Source organism: Sebastes fasciatus, chromosome 2 (genome assembly GCF_043250625.1).
Source record: "Sebastes fasciatus isolate fSebFas1 chromosome 2, fSebFas1.pri, whole genome shotgun sequence".
Taxonomy (NCBI): Eukaryota; Metazoa; Chordata; class Actinopteri; order Perciformes; family Sebastidae; genus Sebastes; species Sebastes fasciatus.
This window is the reverse complement of record NC_133796.1, coordinates 41509210-41524151: the sequence shown is the minus strand read 5'-3', so window position 1 is coordinate 41524151 and position 14942 is coordinate 41509210. Positions and strand designations below refer to the sequence as shown.

General features: G+C 39.9%; 1 pseudogene; it reads left to right on the top strand.

Moving 5' to 3' along the window:
- Positions 1 to 440: 440 nt before the first annotated feature.
- Positions 441 to 14522, top strand: LOC141761496 (NLR family CARD domain-containing protein 3-like; annotated as a pseudogene).
- The last annotated feature ends 420 nt before the right edge of the window (positions 14523 to 14942 follow it).

Below are 14942 nucleotides of genomic sequence, written 5' to 3'. Positions count from 1 at the left end.
CTATATTATTTTTTATACCGTCTGCCTGAATATACCTGTATTCACCCTCTGTCTGAAACGTTCCTTTTATCCACTATGAAAAATTTGTTTCAAATCCTGGCGCTCTTCCCGGGGGCTTAGTTTAGCAATATCTAAAGATATTCCTCTACACTTCAGTAATGAACCTGGACCCTCAGACACAAAGTAAGAGAGCTGTTATATTCCAATTTCTACACAAATGCATTTGCCAACTAAAAGGGAACAGACTTCGTCAAATAAACTCTTGCTCTTAGTGTCAGTCACCTAGAAAAGATGTAATCTAATCTAAGAAAACAGCTACAAGCTCTTAAACCTCGTTATTGTCAACAGCAGCAGTAGTTTGTGTGTTTAGAGCGACCTTAATGACCTAAAAAGAGATTCATGTGATATGAATTAAATCATCTTGATGTTTGCAGAGTTCAGTACAAACAGAGAGCAGAGTCTCCAGTACCCAGCTGTCTGTCTATGAAGAGTGACCAGTCCAAAGGTCATCCTCTACTCTTCAGTAATGAACCTGGACCCTCAGAGTCAAAGTAAGAGACTGTTTTTACTGTAAGCTGACCTGGTGGACGATGATGCGTTGAAGATGAAGACAAAGCGTTCTGCTAAAAGATTTATATACCTCAAAATGCAGCTTCATGTTGTACTAATTGAGCGAGATGAAGTGTCATTTCTGGCTACCATCTATGTTTGGATTATGAAAAAGAGTTGCAACTCAGGAAAATGGCTTAAATTATTTTATATTATGCAACAGACAATAGTTTTTTTCTTTCAGATGTTGAGAAGAATCTTAATCATATAAGTCTGAAAAAAAACAACAGAAAACGCACATTAGTTTTTAATCATATTGATTTAAAGATAAAAATGACCAAAACTCAGACTGAATGACCAAAGCTGAAAGGTAAATGAAATACAGAGCAGAAGGAGGAAAACTGACGGCTGAGGCAGGGTGATTGTTAATCCAACATTCTATTACTTTACTGTCATAGTGTCTGAGTCAGTTTCCTCCCTGTGGACTGTAACGGAGAGAAATGAGCCGCTGCCACCTTGTGGTTTCCCGGCGTGCCCTCGCAATATGCGTGTCCATGAGCAAGTTGCAGTTTCTTTTCCCCCCATCATGTTATATAGCCTCCAGAATAATATCAATGTTTTAAAAGTGGCCAAAGAGAGCTGATTATGTCCTTTACTGATTCACAGTCACTTTGGGCAGTTTAGTTTGAGTTAGTTAGGTTTGAACTGAGGTTAGAAGTGGACTAAATATTGAGGTAGACCAGCAGTCTAAGACACACAGCATGTAACACTGGTGTCCTTGGTGTTCCTTGTTAGAATAGAATAATGTGAATGTTTTAAAAATGACCGTTGTTCCTCTTTAATAAACAAAGTTCAGTCAGATCACTAAATGTTTAATAAGACAGTCAGATAGGAAAAGCAGCTAATTCTTGTTTATTAAAGCAGGAGAGTTAAAATAAAGGAATATTTTCATTACAGACTGAATGCTGAATTCAGTACCAACACTTTAACTCTTCTCTGTGACCATCTGAGCTTCAGTATCGGCAAAGTCTTGATATTCTTCAACAACAATCAACAAATGATTTTAGTTCTAAAGTAATGTCTCCACAGAGAGAAGAAGAGGAGTCATGCTTCTGTGGAGGAGCTGATGTCCAGATCCAGAACAAGACCTGGACTGCAGACAGCCAGTCAGACTGTAGTCTGTAGATCGGTCTGCTGATGTCTTCATGTCTGGAAACAGGACATGTTGTTTTAATACACTGACAATTGTTGTGACAACTGTTTAAGATATCCACCACCATAGATACTATCTGCTCTGTATCACTTGTATTTTTTTCTCCTTTGAGAGAAAACCCAGAAGGAATAGTTTTACATTTGTATGTTTTGTTTTTATGATAGCACTAGATCTTTGCATCAACCAATCACGATGATGTTTGATGGAGAACTATTAATCTCTGTAAAGCAACAACATCACTGTTCTATCATAGACAGACAGTCACACTGATGAAAGGGGAGTTATTTTCTTGCCATTGTCTCATAACAATACATGCTCATGGGGGATGTCTCGTTGGGTCTCTAAATTATAGAGTACGGTCTAAACCTGCTCTCTATGAAAAGGATCTTAACTTCTGTGATGATTTGACGCTATATGAAAATAAATTGAATTGAATTGAACTCAACTGAACAGGAGCCACAGACGTTGAACAACATTAGCTTTCCTGCTACAGTCTCCTTCTCTGACTTACAAACACACGTCTGGTCCTGCAGAGCAACTTGTTGAAAAACTATTAACAATAAATATAAAAATCACAGTGACGTTAGTTTTGACTTCAAGAAGGGATGATGACTTTATAACCTTTACTTCTTTATATGTTCTTATATTGATTATTTTTATATTGGCATTAGAAATAATAAGTTTCTGTGTTTTGTCTTAAACTTGTCTCTCTCTTTCAGCAGATAGTGGTCTGCAGGAGGTTGTAGATGAACATAAGATCAGTCTGAGGAGGAGATGTGAACGTGTGACTGAAGGAACTGATGAAACAGGAAGTGGAACCCTCCTCAACAGGATCTACACTGAGCTCTACATCACAGAGGGACAGAGTGAAGAGGTTAATAACCAACATGAGGTGAGGCAGCTTGAGACAGCTTCCAAGAAGAAGACCCTCCATGACACTCCAATCAAGTGCCACGACATCTTTAAAGCCTTACCTGACCAACAGGGACACATCAGAGTCGTTCTGACGAACGGCGTCGCTGGCGTTGGAAAAACCTTCTCAGTGCAGAAGTTCACTCTGGACTGGGCAGAGGGCTTGGAAAACCAAGATGTCAGTCTGGTGGTTCTGCTTTCGTTCAGGGAGCTGAACTTGATCAGAGATGAGCAGTACAGTCTTCTCATGCTGCTTCATGTTTTCCATCCAACATTACAGAAGCTCACTGTCTGTAAAGTTCTGTTCATCTTTGACGGCCTGGATGAAAGCAGACTTTCACTGGATTTCCACAACAATGAGGTTGGCGCTGATGTCACCCAGAAGTCATCAGTCAACGTGCTGTTGACAAACCTCATCCAGGGGAATCTGCTTCCCTCAGCTCTCGTCTGGATAACTTCCCGACCTGCAGCAGCCAATCAGATCCCTCATGCATGTGTTGACAGGGTAACAGAAGTACGAGGCTTCACTGACGCCCAGAAGGAGGAGTACTTCAGGAGGAGAGTCAGTGATGAAGAGCTGTCCAGCAGAATCATCTCACACATCAAGACATCCAGGAGCCTCCACATCATGTGTCTAATCCCAGTCTTCTGCTGGATCACTGCTACAGTTCTGGACCACATGTTGACTACAGACCAGAGAGGAGAGCTGCCCAAGACCCTGACTGACATGTACTCACACTTCCTGTTGGTTCAGACAAAGAGGAAGAAGCAGAAGTACGGCGAGGGACATGAGACGAGTCCACAGGAGCTGACGGAGGCTGACAGGGAAGTTCTTCTGTAGCTGGGGAGGCTGGCGTTTGAACATCTGGAGAAAGGAGACATCATGTTCTACCAAGAAGACCTGGAGCGGTGTGGTCTTGATGTCACAGAGGCCTCGGTGTACTCAGGAGTTTGTACAGAGATCTTCAAAAGAGAGTGTGTGATCTTCCAGAAAACAGTTTACTGTTTTGTTCACCTGAGCATTCAGGAGTTTCTGGCTGCAGTCTACATGATCCACTGTTACACAAACAGCAACACAGAGGTACTGGAGGACTTCCTGGGAAAAAAATATGTTGATTCTACCCTGGATGTCTTCCTGTGGAGAGCCATGGAGAAATCCCTTGAAAGTAAAAATGGCCACCGGGACCTGTTTGTTCGCTTCCTTCATGGCCTCTCTCTGGAGTCCAACCAGAGACTCTTAAGAGGTCTGCTGAGTCAGACAGACAACAGTCCAGAAATCATCCAGAGAATCATCAACAACCTGAAGCAGATGAACACGTTTACTTATACCTCTCCTGACAGAGGCATCAACATCTTCCACTGTCTGATGGAGATGAACGACCTCTCGGTACATCAGGATATCCAAGAGTTCCTGAAGTCAGAGAACAGATCAGAGAAGGAACTCTCTGTGATCCACTGCTCAGCTCTGGCCTACATGCTGCAGATGTCAGAGGAGGTTCTGGATGAGTTGGACCTGAAGAAGTACAACACAACAAATAATGGACAACTGAGACTGATTCCAGCTGTGAGGAACTGCAGAAAAGCTCTGTAAGTCCAGATGTGATTAACTTTATAGATCAGTGTAGATTAGTAGTTTAGTTCTTCAAATATACACATTATGAAATTATTCTTAAAATATAATATTCTTATAAGTGTTCCACATGTTTATTACATAAATATGTTTCTAGCTGTCAAGTTAATAAACACTTACTCTATTTATTTCTAATATCTGTTACATTTTACAGTTTTTTCTTATTTATCTTTTTGGATGATGGAGACGACATGTGAACCTGATAAAACAAATGAAAAAAACAAAGATCAGCTGGCTGGTGGAGCGCTGGGTCTAACCGGTTTAACGGCAGCAACAGAACGTTTGCTGATCCAGCGGGGAGTCTGGGCAGTCCTGGGATCAGAGCCCTGGTGCTGGGGGTTGCACTGGCTGAATTTGAGCTAACTGCTAACTGGGGGAACGTCTCCTGGAGCTGCCGCACACTCTACTCCTGGCGAAGCAGCCTCCCAGCGGCGAGGAGGGCAAGGCGGGGGTGGTAGTCGATTTCTCGTTTCTGCTTCTTCTGATTTAAGCCAGACAGTGCAGTGTCCATCCAGAGCATGTCTGTTCAGAACGGGCCGAATGCTTGCAGCTTTCTCGAGAACCGTTCGTACAAACAACTTCACACTCGACATTGTGCTTACTTGGGTCCTGAGCAACACACCTGCCATGACATAGTTCCTTCACACACCCAAGTCACGGCTACTCACAGTTAGGAACACCGGTGAAATACACTTAGCGGAGGTCATTTCCAAATAGGTGTATTTTCCTGGAGGTAACTTTATTAGTGTTATTTGTTAGTATCAAGTCTGACACCGGGGGAATACCGTCTTACTCACGAGGGAAAAACACACACAGGTCACAGCTTACTCACGGTCACACCGGTGAAATACAGTAGAAGAGTTTGGTTGTAAAGTGAACTGCCCGCTGTGGACGACATGCTGGACTCTGGGCTCTGAAGCCCTGCCCCCGCTGCTGCACAGAGTGCTGGTCGCTTGTTTATTCAAAGATTAATAATATTGAACGCGCGTCCAAATTGCACCAAGATAGTGCACGTCCTTGGGTCCCCAGCAATACACCCACCAAGTGTGAAGTTGAGTGGATGATAGTGTTGTCACGATACCAAAATTCTGATATTTGATACGATACCCTGCCTAAATATCTCGAAACCGATACTGAAATGATACCACGGAAAAAATTTAAAACATCTAGAAAAGTAATGGAATAATAGATAACAGAACATGGAATTTATGGAAATTATTTTTTTATTAATAAAAAATATTTAAATGTAACAATTTATTCATTAAAAAAATTAATTTGGTATACAGTAATCTGATGTCCCCTATACTTAAGTTTATGTGATTTCTTTGATAGTTAATTTTATATTTGCATTTATTTTTATAATGCACACATATTTATATTTCATCTATATTCGTATTTTTATTTTTCTTATAGCTTATCTATGTTTTTTATATATTTTTATTCTATAATGGAACAACTGTAATTTACCCCAGGGATCAATAAAGTATTTCTGATTTTGATATAATTTCTTAAATAGTGTTTAATACGTTTTTTGTTGTTGTTTTGTTTTCAAACAGCGCCCCCGTCGGTGCATTAGTAACAGTTCAGGCGGAGAGTGATATAGCAGCACGGAAGACGACGAGGGGCTTCCAAAACAAAAACCTAGAAAAAGATAATAATTCAGTTCTGAGAAGTTGATAAGAGAAAAGCTGCTAAAATCAGGAAGACACCACAGTAACTGTAGAAAAAGCCGAGTTGTGTCGAAGTGGTGTTAAGAGAGAGTCACTCTCACCGGACTGATTTTCCTCTCGTCACGTTACAGAGACACACGGCAAAATAATACTTTAAGGGGACTGTTTGTAACTTTTTACACGTATAAATCTACCGGGTCGGTATCCTATGCGCGCTCACATATGCTCCTCTGCCTGCTTGCCTTCACTCACACACCGCGCATGTTCTCGCTGTCTCGCTCCACCTCTAGACGTGCATGCGCACTCACTACACACTGCAGGAGAGTTAGTTTAGCTCTGAGAATATCTAGTGAATGTACAGTGGAGGTTTGAGCAGAAATAAATGCTGCAGCTCCTCCAGACCAACAGAGGTTTCCCGTGTCTTGTGAAGTGACGGGGCTCCTCAGCGAGAAACGTTATCATCTCCGACCGGGTGCCGGTGTCTCCCGGAGGGCACTGTCGGGAGACGATAACGTTTCTCTTGGCTTTTCCTGCCTCAGCCTCCGGGGCTGAGGCAGGAAAAGCCAACACTGGGATCAGCATTGATTCATGGAGAGACCTTCGTCTGGTCAGCTAACATTACTGTCAAACAGATGAAATATAGAGTGATATTGTGGATTTAGCTGACATGTGTCGCCTCACGGTGTTGAGCGATGCTCGTTCATGTCCATTTAGAGCAAGCAAGCGCGAGCCCGACGCTGACTTTCGTTGACTTAATGGCCACAGGTGTCGCTGTTAACAAGCATTTCTGGAAGTTACAAACAGTCCCTTTAACACGTTACAGAGACACACGGTAAAATAATACTTTAACACGTTACAGAGACACACGGTAAAATAATACTTTAACACGTTACAGAGACACACGGTAAAATAATACTTTAACACGTTACAGAGACACACGGTAAAATAATACTTTAACACGTTACAGAGACACATGGTAAAATAATACTTTAACACGTTACAGAGACACACGGTAAAATAATACTTTAACGCGTTACAGAGACACACGGTAAAATAATACTTTAACACGTTACAGAGACACACAGTAAAATAATACTTTACTGAGTTACAGAGACACACGGTAAAATAATACTTTAACGCGTTACAGAGACACAGGGTAAAATAATACTTAACACGTTACAGAGACACATGGTAAAATAATACTTTAACACGTCTCAGAGACACACGGTGAATAAAACTTTAACTCGTTACAGAGACACACGGTAAAATAATACTTTAACATGAGCTCTTTGGTGGATTATGTGTTTTTCAGGAGATGCTTGGACAGCTTCAGAAAAGACGGAAATACACAGCTTCGACCAATAACAGAGTCTGATGAATATAATAATAATCACAATAATCTTTATTTGTATAGCACCTTAACATAGTTACAAAGTGCTTGCACAGATACAATGAAATACAGACAAAATAAAAACAACAATAAAAGAACAAAACATAAAGACCAAATAATGAGAAAAAATAAAACCTGTAACCAGTGGTACTGTATAAATACAGTATGCCAAAAGAGGACAATAAAAGGTGTGGAAAAGGTGCACCAAGCTGTTGCCTTACGGAGTTAAAAAAGCCTTTTTATAAAATAGGTTTTTAAAAGATATTTAAAATTGGCAATAGAGCTAGCTATCCTGAGGTCCTGAGGTAGGCTGTTCCACAGTCTTGGGGCATTGATGGCAAAGGCCCTGCCTCCCTTAGTCACCAACCTAGACTTGGGTATAGCCAGTAGAGCCAAGTCAGAGGACTTCAGGTTACACGGTGGCACATAGGGTGTAACGAGCTCAGTGATGTGGCTTGGTGCCAAACCATGCAGATCTTTAAAAGTTAATAATAAAATCTTAAAATCAATTCTAAATTCGACAGGCAGCCAGTGAAGTGCAGCTAAAACCGGAGTGATATGCTCAAATGTCCTCGTACCCGTAATCAGTGTAGCAGCTGCGTTTTGGACTAATTTAGTTGCAGGCGATGTAATGAAGTTTGGCTGAGACCAGAATAAAGGGCTTTGCAGTAGTCTAAACGGGAGCAGATGAGAGCGTTGACTACTCTATTGAGGTCATGACTTGATAAAAATGATTTTATTTTAGAAATGTTTCTGAGATGCATGAAGCAAGATTGCACTACCCATTTTATTTGTGCCTCAAAATAAAGTGTTGTATCAAATACAACACCCAGGTGTCTTGCAACTGGTTTGCTATTTACAGAGAGGGAGAATATATGACAGCAGAATGGTAGAATTCAGACTTTTTAAGAGATCTTATACACGCAAAAGATCAATGTTGTGTTTTTAATGCTGATACACTGATAACATCTTTCTGGTGATATTATGTTTAAAATAATGCAACCTTATTGGTTCATTAATTGTGTTTGTAAGCTGAATACGTTTGATACTCAGAAAAGAGTGTTAATGACGAAATGCCATGCAGTCATCAAAATATCTAGTTATATGAATGTTTAATTATGTACAGGTCTAATATTATTACGTGATTTGTTTAATTTCTCTACCGTTTGGCAGCAGTCACTAAATGTTCCCATTTATGGACGTGAACCTGAAAGCAGCAGGTAGCAGCAAAGAGAGGTCAACTTTCTCAACTGTATTATTATAACTTATTCACAGAGTTTTAAAAATGCTTTTCTAATCAAGAGGGCCTCATGCTAACTTTGTGGAGACAGACCTGGGATCAGATCACACTGACAGACTGGATATTATGGAAGCCTCAATGTAACTATATTTTCTCTCTCTTCATCTGAAAGATTAAAGGAAAACAAAAATTAAAAGTCTGTAGGTTTGAGAGAGAGTGATGAGAATTATTGTTTCATGTCAAACAGTGAGATAAGATTAGCTGAACCACTGATGTGAGGAGCAAATGTTAATCAAAGAAGTATATATCAAACTGTTTAGTCATCAAATGCATGAAGTAAATATAAACTGTCCTCTTTCATAATAACATATTTTGTCATTTTTGTGTCATGACAGACTTTCTGGCTGTGGACTCCCAGATACTCACTGTGAAGTTGTGGCCTCAGCTCTGAAGTCAAACCCCTCCCATCTGAGAGAGCTGGACCTGAGTGAGAATTACCTGCAGGATTCAGGAGTGAAGCTGCTGTCTGCTGGACTGGAGAATCAAAATGGTAGACTGGAGACTCTGAGGTCAGTTCACTGACTGTAGTTTATGTAGTTTGTACACACACTCTCTACACACTGACTCTGCTCCAGATGGCTCTAGAGAGGGACTTTCACATTTTCACGTCAGCCACCGTAGCTCTCCCACATGCATGGCACACAGGAGAGGCTTCAGTTGGTTGCAATCTCCTTACGTCACCGCTAGATACTGCAAGATCCTGCCAGATCCTACACACTGGACCTTTAACCACAGACCTTATTTCAGGCATCTAACTAAAAACCCATTGACTTCCAGACGAGGGAACAGGAAGTGTTAAAATGCTAACTCATTTCTGGGATTTAGGACTCATTCCTGTAGCGCTTTATTTGAACATGTCTAAAGGTGCAGCACTCTCACAAACACGTATTGCACCAACTTAAAAGCACATAAGTGATGATTATGAACGACACCATCAAATTAGAGGTTTCTATGGTTCTAAGTTATTCCCACGTTCTTTTTGACAGCAGATCTAACTGTGCTCTGTTTTCATGTCAGCATTGTCTAATTATTTAAAGCCGCAGACATTTAGATTACAACAAAAACCAAATAAATATTCTGCATCAGAAACATCTTTGCAGGTTCAAATTTTTTGTAGGTCTATCTTAATACAATACTCACATGTTCATATGTACATTCAAAGAGTTATTGATGTCTGTCATCATTCCTTCTGTCTGTGAAGCCATCCCCATTTAACCTGAGTGTTACGAGATGAGGACTAAATCCACAGTTCTGTTGTTCTGTGTAAAATGACCTGTGAAGTTAATCTTAAACTAATTGGAGGCTTCAGCAGTCTGAATTAGATGTATTAGGGCTGGGTGACTTGGAGAAAATCAAATGTCACAATATTTTTGACCAAATACTTCGATTTCGATATTGCGAAGATATTGTAGGATTGACCATTGGTGCTTTCACGAAATATTTACACAATGAGATTTTGATAAATAATCATCAGTAATGTGGATCTCATGACTAAGTGTATATGACAAATAATAGAACAGCTAGAACAGTCTGGTAAGTTCGGAAAATTACATCACTTTACTGTAATGTAGCCTTTAAAACCAGGAAAAGATGACACTGACGCCATATCATAATATAACGATATCCAAAATCTAAGATGATATCTCATCTCATATCACGATATTGATATAATATGGATATATTGCCCAGCCTTAGTAAGTTATCCAGTCAGTATGTTGTGTTTGACAGTTTCCTTGTTGAGCTGCAGGACGATTAGTAACTCAAAGAGGGAATTTGGTACTAAACAGTCTGTAACTTTGGTAAACACCAGGGGTGGGGAAAAAAATCGATTCACCTATGTATTGCAATTTTATTTTTAAGATTTTGAAATCGATTTTTTTAATGCCAGAGTCGATATATTTGCTCCATTTGAGTCTATGTGGAGGTAGAAGGAAGTTACCGCTTCAATCCAGTGTGGTAAACACTACACATCCAGTAAAGGATGGAAACACTTTGGGTTTCACACATTGCAGGAAAAGCAGAGCTAGACATCACGGCTAAAGCTGCATGCTAGCTCTGTCACAGACAGAAAACGTTATCATATCGTGGTAATGTGCGGTCGAGCCGGCCATGGCTCTCGTCTCCGTGGTCAGATGGGCCGGCGCTACAACTGTAGAGCACCCATATACTGACATTTATGTTAAATGCATTCAAACAGCCCCGATGGAGCTGATCATGGATGGATAAAGAGAACGGAGCTGACGGGAGAGCTAGAGACCACCTCGGAGAAGTTAGAGGAAGTAGACACATGGGACTACATCCGCTTTTCAAAATAAGGTGTTAACAAAGGGAACTGTATATACAAAATACATATATGGAAATAAGATTGATTGGATTATATTCACCAGAAGTATAAAATATTACATGTCACTTATAAATTAAAAAGAAAATATCACTAATTTGTGAAGGAAATGTCTTTATTCTTTGATTTTGGGGTTGTTGGAAAAAATGTAATAAATAATTCCTGACAATGACTGATATATTTGACTTCAGGACATCTCTGACTACATACATGCTAAAAATCAAACATTTTTACTTGATTCATTTAAAGGTTTTCCAAAGTAAAAGTCCCTAGAAGTGTATGATTCAATGTTTTTCAATAGTCTAGTGTTAAAGTTAACAAAAATCACAATAGATTGCGAAATCGAATCACAATACTTAAAAATCAAAACACATATCGAATCAGGGGATAGTAGAATCGTCCCAGCCCTAGTAAACACCCACTTGATTTCTTTTAATGTACATATGACATGTGGCTGTTGTTTATAGACACACTTGAACAAATGTGGACCTTTCCTGTAAATGACATAAACCTGCTGAGCTACCAGACACAGTGAGAAGAAGGCCATGTAATAAATGAAATAATGAAGTCCAACAAGTCTGATTTGATATTGATCCTCTAATTCCAGACTTGAGTGAGATCAGCAGCATGTTATTGATGTGTGTTGACATGAATAGGTGTATGAATGTCGTGGTGACATTTGGATGATGTCTATAGAAGGCTGACATTATGATGATCCACAATAACACAATGACAAAGTCACTCTACTCATTTTAGGGAAAAGATCATTGATTAGGACATAGTAATGTTGAGCTACACATTTAAAACCTGAACACATCTGATTGGATTATTAACTGATTTTTATCTTCATCATTTATTCTTTATTCAGATTGATGAGCTGCAAGTTGTCAAAGATTAGCTATGCTTCTCTGGTCTCAGCTCTGAAGTCCAACCCCTCCCATCTGAGAGAGCTGGATCTGAGTAAGAACGAGCTGCAGGATTCAGATGTGAAGGAGCTGTGTGGTTTTCTGGAGAGTCCACACTGTAGACTGGAGACTCTGAGGTCAGACACCATTTTTTACTTGTGTACTAATATTAATATGATGTGAAAGTTGTGGTGACACTAAACTGCAGATATAAGGCTGATATTATACTGATCCATACTGAGTATCTTAATGACAAAGTTAATTTTCTTCTTCAGTGGTTTAGTACATTGACTGTGGCAGAGCAATGTTGAGCCACACATTTAAAACATTAATATATCATAACACCTGACTTGCATCATGTTAAAATAAATTATAAAAAAACATAAATATGAAGAATAAATAAATAATCTCTATTTCAGCAATCAGACAATAACAAATATATTCACTATTTGTTTTTTCTATACATTTTATGAAGCTATATGATGCTTATACTGACTGAAGAGTTTAAACTGAAGATGCTTTGATTTTATGACTCCACTATTCCTAAAATATATACTGTAGATGAGTTTTGGAGATGAGATATTTATTCTTTATTCAGATTGATGAGCTGCAGTTTGTCAGAGATCAGCTGTGCTTCTCTGGCCTCAGCTCTGAAGTCCAACCCCTCCCATCTGAGAGAGCTGGAGCTGAGTAAGAACGAGCTGCAGGATTCAGATGTGAAGGAGCTGTGTGGTTTTCTGGCAAGTCCACACTGTAGACTGGAGACTCTGAGGTCAGACACCATTTTTTACTTCTGTACTGAAATTAATATGATGTGAAAGTTGTGGTGACACTAAACTGCAGACATAAGGCTGATATTATACCGATCCACACTGAGTATCTTAATGCTAAAGTCCATTTTCTTCTTCAGTGGTTTAGTCCATTGACTGTGGCAGAGCAATGTTGAGCAACATATTTAAAACATTCATATATCACAACACCTGACTTCCATCATGTTAAAATAAATTATATAAAAAAACATAAATATGAAGAATAAATAAATAATCTCTATTTCAGCTATCAGAATATTCACTATTTGTTTTTTCTATACATTTTATGATGCTATATGATGCTTATACTGACTGAAGAGTTTAAACTGAAGATGCTTTGATTTTATGACTCAACTATTCCTAAAATATATATTGTAGATGAGTTTTGTTCACATTTCCCCAAAATCCATCCTGACATATTTGACATCTTTAGAAACTTTGAGATCTTGAGTCGAATCTTGAATCAGTTTCTGTGTTTTTTATTTGTGTTTGGCTGCTCAACATGAGTTTGTATAGATGGATCCACTGGTGGAGCTGTCAGTGTTTAAGAGGTGAAGTCACTATGTCTTTATTGAAGTAGCAGCACATTGTCATTAATATTAATGAGAGCTCTGTTTCACTGTTTGTATTTTACAGTTATTGGCTTCAGGTGTTTGGAGTTTACATTTTCTAAACTTCTACGTTCTAAACCTTCTTCAGCTCTGAACACATTATTAAAAATGTAATGATTTCAAACAGGAACGTTGTCTTCTAAACTTACATCATTTGTTCTTTATTCAGATTGAGGGGCTGCAGTTTGTCAGAGATCAGCTGTGCTTCTCTGGCCTCAGCTCTGAAGTCCAACCCCTCCCATCTGAGAGAGCTGCGGCTGCATGACAACAAACTGCAGGATTCAGGAGGGAAGCTGCTGTCTGATCTTGTGAAGAGTCCACACTGCAGACTGAAGACTCTGGGGTCAGTAGAGGGTCGGAGTCGGTCCATGCTGGTTTCAGCAGTATTGTTGTGATGTGTTTCCTCCATTAAGCTGTGAGAGGAGAATGGCGACACACAGAGAGAGAGAACAGTCAGCCAATCAGATCAGCCAGAAGCTCATCATGTCATCATGTGTTAGAGTTGATGTGAAGAAGATGTTGTTGTTGTGTTCATGTCTCCAGGAAATAAAGCTGGATTACAGCTGACAGCATCACAACATGTATAGAGACAGTGGTCCTCATCCATCAAACTGTCGTACCATGAAATCTGATCAGAAAGTCTTTGATCTTTCATTGATCAGTTCATCTCTGTCACAGCTCTGAGATCAGTCTGACTGAAGCCTCAAATCACTGGTTCTTATTTCATAGAACTATGGTTACATTTAGTAACCATGATGTGGTCTGCCCAAAGAGCTGTTAAAGGAGGGTAACGGGATGAGGGTGTGGAGGTTTAGTGTCTTTTGTAACTCGTTCCAGTCACTAAGAGCAGCAAACTGGAATGAGTGATGACCAGAGGAGGTGCAAACTTTAGAAAACGACCATACTGATGAATTTTCTAGAAGATAAATTGCAGTTACTGTTGGAGATATTCAGTAGTGAGCGGAGATATGGAGGTTGGTTCTGCCAGTGATAGTTTTATAAATGAACTGTGTGCTGCATCACTGACTGACAGCTGATGAAGGGAGTCTCTGTAAACACTGATTCATGACTTCTGTTCTCTTCTTCTCTCATCAGATGGAGGTGATCTCTATCAGAGTGAGTGATCAGAAAAGTGGATGTGTTGAGAGGATCAGCCGTGTCCTGATGATCCACAGAGGTTCACCACCTGGACCTGGATAAAAACTTGCAAAGCCCAAAAAGGACTTCAACTCTGCCAAACTCTGGGGCCGAAACCACTCTGCACAGCCCGAATCTTCTCTCAGACAGTAGCCACGCCCGCAGCTGATATAACATGCCCTTGGTTAGTGACCTCTGACCGGAAAAAGGAGCACTTGCTCAACTTAACCTTCAGGTTCAACTGAACCAGCTGAGACAACACCAAATCGAATCGCTCAAGGTGCTGCTCGATTGTAGACGAAAACACAACAATGTCATCCAAATACAGGAGCATGGACTGGAACCTCTGATTCCCCAAGATCCGCTCCATCAACCGCTGAAAAAGTCCCTGGCGAATTACAGAGCCGCAACGGCATCCGTGTGAACTCATACAATTCAAAAGGTGTGCAGAACGCAGTCTTACAGCGATCTTTCT